This window comes from Corythoichthys intestinalis, chromosome 6, assembly GCF_030265065.1.
Source record: "Corythoichthys intestinalis isolate RoL2023-P3 chromosome 6, ASM3026506v1, whole genome shotgun sequence".
Lineage (NCBI taxonomy): Eukaryota > Metazoa > Chordata > Actinopteri > Syngnathiformes > Syngnathidae > Corythoichthys > Corythoichthys intestinalis.
Genome location: NC_080400.1, coordinates 20,217,891 through 20,226,889, shown reverse-complemented (window position 1 = coordinate 20,226,889; position 8,999 = coordinate 20,217,891). Strand labels below are relative to the sequence as shown.

The window sequence follows — 8,999 nt, the reverse complement described above, 5'->3', positions numbered from 1 at the left end:
TATTTTAGTGCTAGGCACTTTTTTTTTTAACTGAGGGGAGATTATTCCTCTTGTCAGACAAGCTTTGTCCAGTCATATTTCATTCAAAAATGATTACCTACAAATATGCAAGAGGGAAAAGTAGACTTTCTTCTTTACTAAGAACATGTTTATTTCTAGCCTTTTCTTTGTTTTTTTTAGTAATCTACAATGTAGTTCATGACTTAATATCTGACCAAAAAGCAGATACATTTCTTTTTGTAGAATAATGTGAAATTTGCAGAATAATGACACTTACTTCTACCTTATTCCACCTTGTCATGTTTCTTTGAGCTCTTGTCCCTGATTATCACATTCATGTCGCCTGTTGAAAGAGATACTAGTACTGGTACCTATACGGCATTAAAGTGATCATCGATACCTGCATGTCCTCAGAAATAATGTGCCGATGCTGTGCAATTGTCATGCCTTAAGGTTTGTTAGATGTGTGCCCTAGTGTGTCTTTTCATGTGATTACCCATTGATTTCACCTGTTGTGGCCTGCTCCTTGTGTGTTGACCAATCCGTTGCCTCTTGTGTCACCCACCTTTGCCTCATTGTCTTGTTACCCCATGTCTGTATTTAAGTTCCCCATGTGCTGTCAGTCTTTGTTGCGTCATTGTCGCTTTCATGTACAGTATATCCCAAGGTCTGTTCATGTCTATTTCGCTGTCCATAGCCTTCGTGTTCTTGGATCCTCTGTTTAAGTTTTTGATATCTTTTGTTTGTACTTTGTGCTTTTCTCAGTTATCAGAAAAGCATTTTGATTTCACCGTCATCCTGCCTTTGTTTCCCTGCGTTTGGGTCCTTCATGCTCCCACATAGTGACAGCAATATATACTTTTTGAAATCTAGTTTCCAACTGCTGCTCACCCTACCCAAGATGGCCACCAACTACGCATGCCTGTGTGAAAAAATTAGCGCTTGTTGACTTTCCTAAAATGATGATAAACGACTAAACATGACTGAACATCTATCATTAGTAGATGTCCAATCAGTTTGAGGGGAGGGTGGCGGCGAATGAACATTAATTTACTGCCAGCACCTCCCAATTCAAATAGATTGGCTGTCTAGTCCTGTCAATGGCAGACAATGAGTAAAGCAGTGGCTGACCAAACCGCGATAGCAATGGACCTATCGCAAAACCACGCCCCAATTACAAAAGTTGAACACCTCGCCCTATAGTTGCATAGGAATACTGTGTTGTCATGACCAGTGTTGTTAATCTTACTGAAAAAAAGTAATTAATTATAGTTACAAATTACTTCTCCCAAAAAGTAATTGCGTTAGTAACTCAATTACTTGAATGTAAGAGTAATTAGTTACTTGGCATAGTAATTGGTGATAATTACTTTTTTTTTTCCCTCAAAAAAAAAAAAAACACAAAAAAAAAAAAAACATTGGCCACACTATGTGAAGTTTTTTGTGAAGGTTTTTGGTACAATTGGCCCGAGCCCAATTCTTTACCCTAATTTACCCTTTACCCTGAATCAACTGTTAAAAGTTGTTAAAATTGCTCCCATTATTGCATTTGTTCCCTTCTCTCTACTTTCGACATATGAAAGTTTTAAAACTGTTTCATCATTTAAAGATAGATTCAAGTCAAGATTTTGCCGATTTAGAAGTATTTTAGATAAAAAGTTACTTAGGTTCGCTAGGAAGGTTCTCTACAACAGAGCCGTCCTAAAAAGTCTACTGCTTTAAGATGGCGGCTGTCTACTAACGCATTTAGTGCCATGCAGTGTTGTTAATTTTACTTTAAAAAAGTAATTAATTACAGTTACAAATTACTTCTCCCAAAAAGTAATTGCTTTAGTAACTCAGTTACCTGAATGTAAGAGTAATTAGTTACTTGGCAAAGTAACTAGTGATATTTTTTTTTTCTCCCAAAAAAAAAAAAAAAAAAAAAAACAGGTCACACAATGTGAAGCTTAAAGGGTTTGGGGGACAATTGGCCCAAGCCCAATTCTTTACCCTCCACTTAACTAGACACAAGGGTATTGCGATAACTAGCTAGTAACCTTTGCTATGTGTGGAAGTCATTTAAAGTTGTGAATCAATAGTTAAAGTTGTTAAAATTTCTCCCGTTATTGCATTAGTTCCCTTCTGTCTACTTTAAACATGTGTAAGTTTTAAAATTGTTTCATCATTTAAAGATAGATTTAAGTTAAGATTTTGCCGATTTAGGAGCATTTTAGATAAAAAAAAAAATTACTTAGGTTCGCTAGGAAGGATCTCTACATCAGGGCCTTCCTGAGAGGTCTACTGCTTTAAGATGGCGGCTGTTTACAAACGCATGTAGTCCTTAAAACATGTTGGCAATGCAGCAGTGTCTGTCATATGCATCTAGATCTATAATATGATATCTACCGTGTCATGTGGGCGTAGTTTGTCGGCTATGGCCAAGAGAGTCTAGCATCGCGGTTGCAACGGCGTCTTCCCCACTCCTGCTCTGCTCTCGTCCCCGTGAGTCCGTTTCTCTCAGACTTTTTTTTATTCAACCAACTTAGTAACGCATGGTAACGCACGCCTTTCCCGCCTCAGTAACGGTAACGGCGTTGCCAAGATGAGAAAAGTAATTAATTAGATTACTCATTACTGAAAAAAATAACGCCGTTAGTAACGCCGTTATATTGTAACGCCGTTATTAACAACACTGGTCATGACTGAAAAAAAAATGTTTTTCTAACTTTAAAATGGCAAAACAAAACAAAAAAATGGTTTAATGCTGTGCGTGGGGTACGTGTAATTCCGACACCAGGTACCTTGAAAGATTGGGAGAGGAATTTTTTGTGTCTTTTCTAAAAGCCTAAAATAAGGCTCGGCAAATGCACGCTATGGATAAGGCTCTGTCGTCAGCCACAAAAACAACTTAATGTCAAAACAGTCACCGAAGACATAAGTGAATGATGGATTTGTAAAAAAAATTTTAAAAATTGATGGCATGTAGTAAAAATGTTCACTTAACTATTAACATTAGTTTGCTAACATTTGACTGCCTACTTGTTTTCTACTCTATCAATACACAAATAGAATAAAATATAACTAATCAAAGCTGTCAAGACCCCAACAATAAAAGAAAACAATAAATTCTTTCACTGTTTTACAGCGCCTTGGGTTTTACAAGGGGACGCGGGCTTTGCGATACGTTCATTACGTTACATTCTGTTTGGTCAATTTTCGCGACGCCAATGGACAAAAGCGGTAGTGTTTTGCCTTAAGGAAGACTGCGTTTCCCCTGAGGACCAGCGCACACCCGAACAGTGTCTTAAAATCATCAATACATCAAAAATTAATCTCCCGGTCGCCTGCAGATGGACTGCTCAACATTTCTGTTTCCAGCGGCTGTGTGAAGGACGAATAGTAATGAGGTAATGAATCCAGTTGTGGCTAAACAATAGCATATGACGGTTAGCGCCTGTGTGGCTTAGTGTGGCTAACCGCCCTACCCCACCCCACCCCACCCCACCTGAACTCGTCTGCACTGATGAGTTCGGGTGGGGAGGTGGGGGGGCATGCCAGTGAGTGAAAGCGGGGCCGATGTTTATTCTGTATATCCTGGTAGCCTCCCTTTTTTTCCCTCCTCAGACAAAACTTTTTGTCTCTTGTTGCTCTGCCATATCAACAGCATTCGCGCGAAAGCGTTCACATCGACTGACGTCTATAATGAATGGGGAAAAAGGGAAGTGATATATGCCATAAAGCAATCAGCATATTTGTAGTTTTTTTATATGGCATGATTCCTGCCACCCTCCTCAAAGTTAATTAGTGCCGGTGAAAGCAATACAGACCCCATCAAGATATAAAAGAGGTGTCGTTCAACTAGTTGTCAGTCGACATATCCAGGGCTGTTAACAGACTTGCAGAGGCCCGGGGACAAGAGACCATTATAGGGACCCACCACACCCCTGACACCGGCTTGTCACGACAACATACGCAGTACTTTTAATGCTTTGCAAGCAATGAAAGTGTACATTTTCAAATTATTTGAGATAGACAGTTAAATTTAACAGACCGTAATGTGATGTGACACAATATAAACAAACAATTTTCATCTATTTTCCCATGTAGGCTACAATACTATACAACTGAGAGAGCTATGCCTTCCTGCTAAGTAAGTATAACTACACATCTCTGGGGTTATCAAGCCCTCAAACAGTGATGCGCCTCGATTTTTTGACAGCAAAGTCATTAAAAACATCAGTGAAATCCAATTTTTGAGCAATCCCATGCTCAGTGAAGAGCATGACTAGGTTGTTAAGCCTGCCCTGTGATATGGGGCAGCGTAGGTGTTTTTTTTATTATTTTCATTTTCCTGAAGGCTCACTCTCCTCCAGCTACAGTCACTGGCAAAGACAAGAAAATGCGTAGCAGTGTGCAACCACCGGACCCGAGTCTGTTCAACCTCGCACACCTGCTCCCCACAGACTAACATGCATCATGCAGCATGTCTTGTCTTACCGCAGCTCAATAGGCTACAAGCGGCCGGTGACAGACTCGAATCGGGCTTTGGTCATGGTGATCGTGAATGCAAACGTTCAGTGTTAACGGCTGTTGCTCACTTCCAGACATCACCGTCCACAGCCAACTCTAGCCCTATCTCCCTGGCTTCTTGTCCCCCTTTTAAAAATCTTTTTTTTTTTCGTTCATCTATATGAACTTCATCACTTTTTCCTTTTTCTTTTCTGCGCACCCAATTTATGATGACTCATCATGTTTAGAGTTGATAACAATGACAGATTTTAATTTCCTGCTTCAGGGCAAGTACGTAGTGTAGCCTTGAGTGCGCCGGAGCGGGGTCAAACCATTCTCTGCTAAGACAGAGGAGATGGGAGGGGGGCATTGTGCGAAAAAAGGAATAAATACTGTATATATTTGAAATATTTAACTCATTTGCTCCCAAAAACGTATAAATACAGTATGTTCTATTTTTGTTTGGTTCAGTGTCCCAAAGACGTATAACTTTTACATTTTTTTTTTTTAACAAGAGACATCTCTAGGTTCTGATTCAACTTAGCTCCAAAGCACAAAGCTGAAAATCCATTTAAAAGCAATAAAACTGGCCACTGGAGGGCAGTAACGCATGTGGTAAGACCTTCAACCCGATTCAACGGAATGAACAGCCGGCCGCACGGCCCGGGGCGCCGGCTGAAAACGATCGAATGGACGTCCAGGATGCCAGGCGCTGGACTACCGTGCAGAACGACCGGGACCACCAGTGCAGCGGACGTTGCCGTTGAGTCCGTGCTGGAAATACTCCAAAAAATCCATCTTTATGAGACAGGCGGCGATGAGGGAAAAGTTTATTCCGCCCATTGCGGCCACAACAGCGTCATCTCTCAATTAGTTATGTGTAAATAAATTGTTACTTTGCTATCAAAAGCTCTATTTGTCTTGTTGTTTATGTTATTTTGTAAAAGTAAAACGTTATTCAGATGTTTGGGATGTAACTAAAGCAAAAAACAGCTGTGTTAAAGTCAAAGTTATGTTTGAAATGTATGCGTTTACAAAAATCTCAATTTCTCTGTTTTTTCATCTGAAATTGGAAAATTAACTAAGCTATTTTCTAATGCTGATTTCTAAATAATGGAAAAAGTTTTGAACTAACTTTTTTTCCTGCTGAAAGAAAAGAGTCTAATCTTTCTTTTGGTGGGTTCCATGTTTATATAGCAATAGAACAGAATTTTCTGTGGGCCTTGCAAAATCAGTCAAAATCCAGTAAAACGGCCGGGAGCGAAGTGGGTTGCACCGGTGAAAATGGCTGAGAGTGAATGAGTTAATATGTTAACGTTTTTAAGTATATCTCGAGTAGAACATAATATTTAATCAAACAATGATTTAAAAAAAATATATATATATGTGAATGTAAAGTAAAATAAATTAAGGGTCATTTAGGGGCCCCTATGACCTGAGGCCCGGGACAACATACCCGGTTGCCCCCCACAACCCCCCCGTTTATAAACATTGACAATTTACCTAGTGCTGCTTTAATGTAAATATTTTTATTTTCTGGTTAGCGAATGGAAAAAAGCATGACTCCACATTAGGGGTGTCAAACGATTAAATTTTTTAATCGAGTTAATTACAGCTTAAAAATTAATTAATCGTAATTAATCACAATTAATCACAATTCAAACCATCTATAAAATATGCCATATTTTTCTGTAAATTAATGTTGGAATGGAAAGATAAGACACAAGATGGATATATACATTCAACATACGGTACATAAGTACTGTATTTGTTTATTATAACAATAAATCAACAAGATGGCATTACCATTATTAACATTCTCTTAAAGCGATCCATGGATAGAAAGACTTGTAGTTTTTAAAAGATAAATGTTAGTACAAGTTATAGAAATTTTATATTAAAACCTCTCTTAATGTTTTTGTTTTAATAAAATTTGTAAAATTTTCAATCAAAAAAATAAACTAGTAGCCCGCCATTGTTGATGTCAATAATTACTTACACAATGCTCATGGGTGCTGAAGCCTATAAAATCAATCGCACCCAAGCGCCAGCAGAGGGCGACAAAACTAAAAAAAAACACAACAAGTACACATTTCACTGTGCTGTCATTTTAATCTGTTTGAGAGGGGCATTTGTGCGTTAATTGCGTCAAATATTTTAACGTGATTAATTAAAAAAATTAATTACCGCCCGTTAATGCGATAATTTTGACAGCCCTACTCCATATTGCATATTTTTTTCAGTTCTTGCACAATGTGTATTTGTCTCCAACTTCTGTAAATGAAATGTAGGCTACACATTAATCTTTTTCTTATAGTTGAGCTAATAATGACAGTTTGTTCTCTGCTTGTATTACTAATACCACTTTTCCATGTGCCTTTAGTGTTAATAAATGAACAAATCAGCAGAATATCCAATAGAATACGTTTGTGAGTCATATTGCTTTTCACGCCTGGTCAAGTGTGTTGAGAGGAAGGCACCAGTAATCTCATTTGGGTGTGCGTGCGTGCGTGCGTGCGTGTGTGTGTGTGTGCGAGAAGGCACGCTTGCCTCCCGCGCTTCAACTCGGTCTGCTCTGCATCCTTCTAGCGGACTGCAGTGGATGCAGTCGAGCAGACGGGACTACAGGCACACATACAGACACACGCAAGCGTAACTCTTTAACATGTAAAAGGAGGTTCTGAGGGTCCAACGAGAAGGGGACACATGGTAATTATCATTTAGGATGTCTGTTTTGTTGCGCCTCAGTGGGATGCAGGATGCGCAGCGTGACCAAATGCGTGCCTTCAATGAGCCCAATTGGTGATGTGGACCCCCGGCGATGAGATTGTCCTGTGATGCTGAGCAAACATGCAACTCTTTCTCGGTTCCGTACGGACTGCTCCGCATCGGGGATGATGTGCACAGACTGTTTGCGTATTTGGGTCTTCACTTTTGGACGGGTATGAGAAACGTGCACAATACTTGGGCTTATTCGATGTGCTTGTCTCTCAAGAAGGAACAGTTGGGTTTTATTTAGAGGGGAGAAAAACCTGACTCAAGCGGAGGGACGAAAAGGGCAGGTAAGATACTTTTTAATTTTATTATTAGAGTATTTTTCATTTAATATAAAGGTGAATGAAATCTAATTGAAAAGATGGCTTTACTCCATAAACTTCATTTTCGTCACTCTTGCTGTAGCCCAATTATTGCAGGGATTCTTTCTCTACTGCTCTTTCTGCTTTCCTTGGCGCCCTCGTGTGGGCCAATCTGTTTTGTCTGCCGTTAGCTCAATCAAGATGGGCAGTATATGACTTTTGGCCCATATGGCCTGCAAGATAAATACAAGTTATTAACTGTTACAACAACAACAACAAAAAAACAAAACAAAAAAAAAAAGAAAAAAAAAAGAAAAAAAAAGCAACACATTTAAACGTGGCCCTCAGATAGAAATACGAATGGATAATTTAATAATTGCAATTCCATTCTATACTACTAATCCAATTTTTTCCCCAATACTCTTAGTTCTACTTAGACAAGGCAATGAAAAATGATATAATTGATGTCATAAAAAAAAAAAAAAAATATATATATATATATATATATATATATATATATATATATATATATATATATATATATAAATGAAATGGGATGCTATGATAATACATATTGCGCTTATTGGCATCATTCTTTGGTTATAGTAAGGCTACAATTTACGTTCCATTTTAATGATTAAGCTGTGGTTTGACTGGAAATGTATTTCATCCAATTCATCATTTTTTCAAAAACATTTTAAATTAACAGTGCAAAATGCATAATAATTTTTCATGTACTGATTTGGTGTACTGATACTAATGTGTCAGAAAATTTGGTTTAAAAAATCTTTTTTTAAAAAAATGTCTTATTTTTCCAAAAAACAATAAGTCTGCCGGTCTTACAGCGTAGAACGACGTAAGAGCATATTTATTTTTGAGAGGTGTTAATTTGAAGATTTTTATCAATGATTTGTTGATAAATCGATGAATAATTTCACCTATTGCCGGAATTCCGAGTACTTTTGTCAGAACTCCATGTTCGGAAAAGTTTGACAAAACACGCATTTGCATGTGACATCATCACTTATTTGTGACATAAAATACAAGTAGATCAATAAATTGAAATTGAATTAATAGACTTCGCTTTTTAGTACCTATCTGCTTCACTGTTTTGATGTCCTGGGTTCTCAGCTGGATTTTTATTTTCTCCCCTAAGCATTCTAACATTCCAAAAAAAAATCTGCATTAAAATGATTTTAGACTCTTAATTTTATCGGGAAGAATGATTTGTGTGTGCCTATCTATGTATACGCTGCGAATGATTGCCGACGGTGTACTAGCTGTGACAGGTTCCAGCTCACAAGCAGCCCCAAGGAGGCTAAGCAGTAGAGAAAATGGAATTGAAGAATAATCTCAAATGGATGGCTCGCTGCCGCCTAAAAGCAACAAAGCTTTTATATGTGATGTAGTATTCATACTGCAATGCGTGTC

General features: G+C 38.2%; 1 protein-coding gene across 3 annotated transcripts in view; it reads left to right on the top strand.

The window, feature by feature from the left end:
- The first annotated feature begins 7,092 nt into the window (after nt 1-7,092).
- grik4 (glutamate receptor, ionotropic, kainate 4) overlaps nt 7,093-8,999 on the top strand; it is a 734,878-nt gene continuing 732,971 nt past the window's right edge. For all 3 annotated transcript variants that reach the window (XM_057839364.1, XM_057839368.1, XM_057839359.1), the window contains exon 1: nt 7,093-7,553. The gene's annotated coding sequence lies outside the window, so the exon portion shown is untranslated. The remainder of the gene's footprint in view (nt 7,554-8,999) is intronic.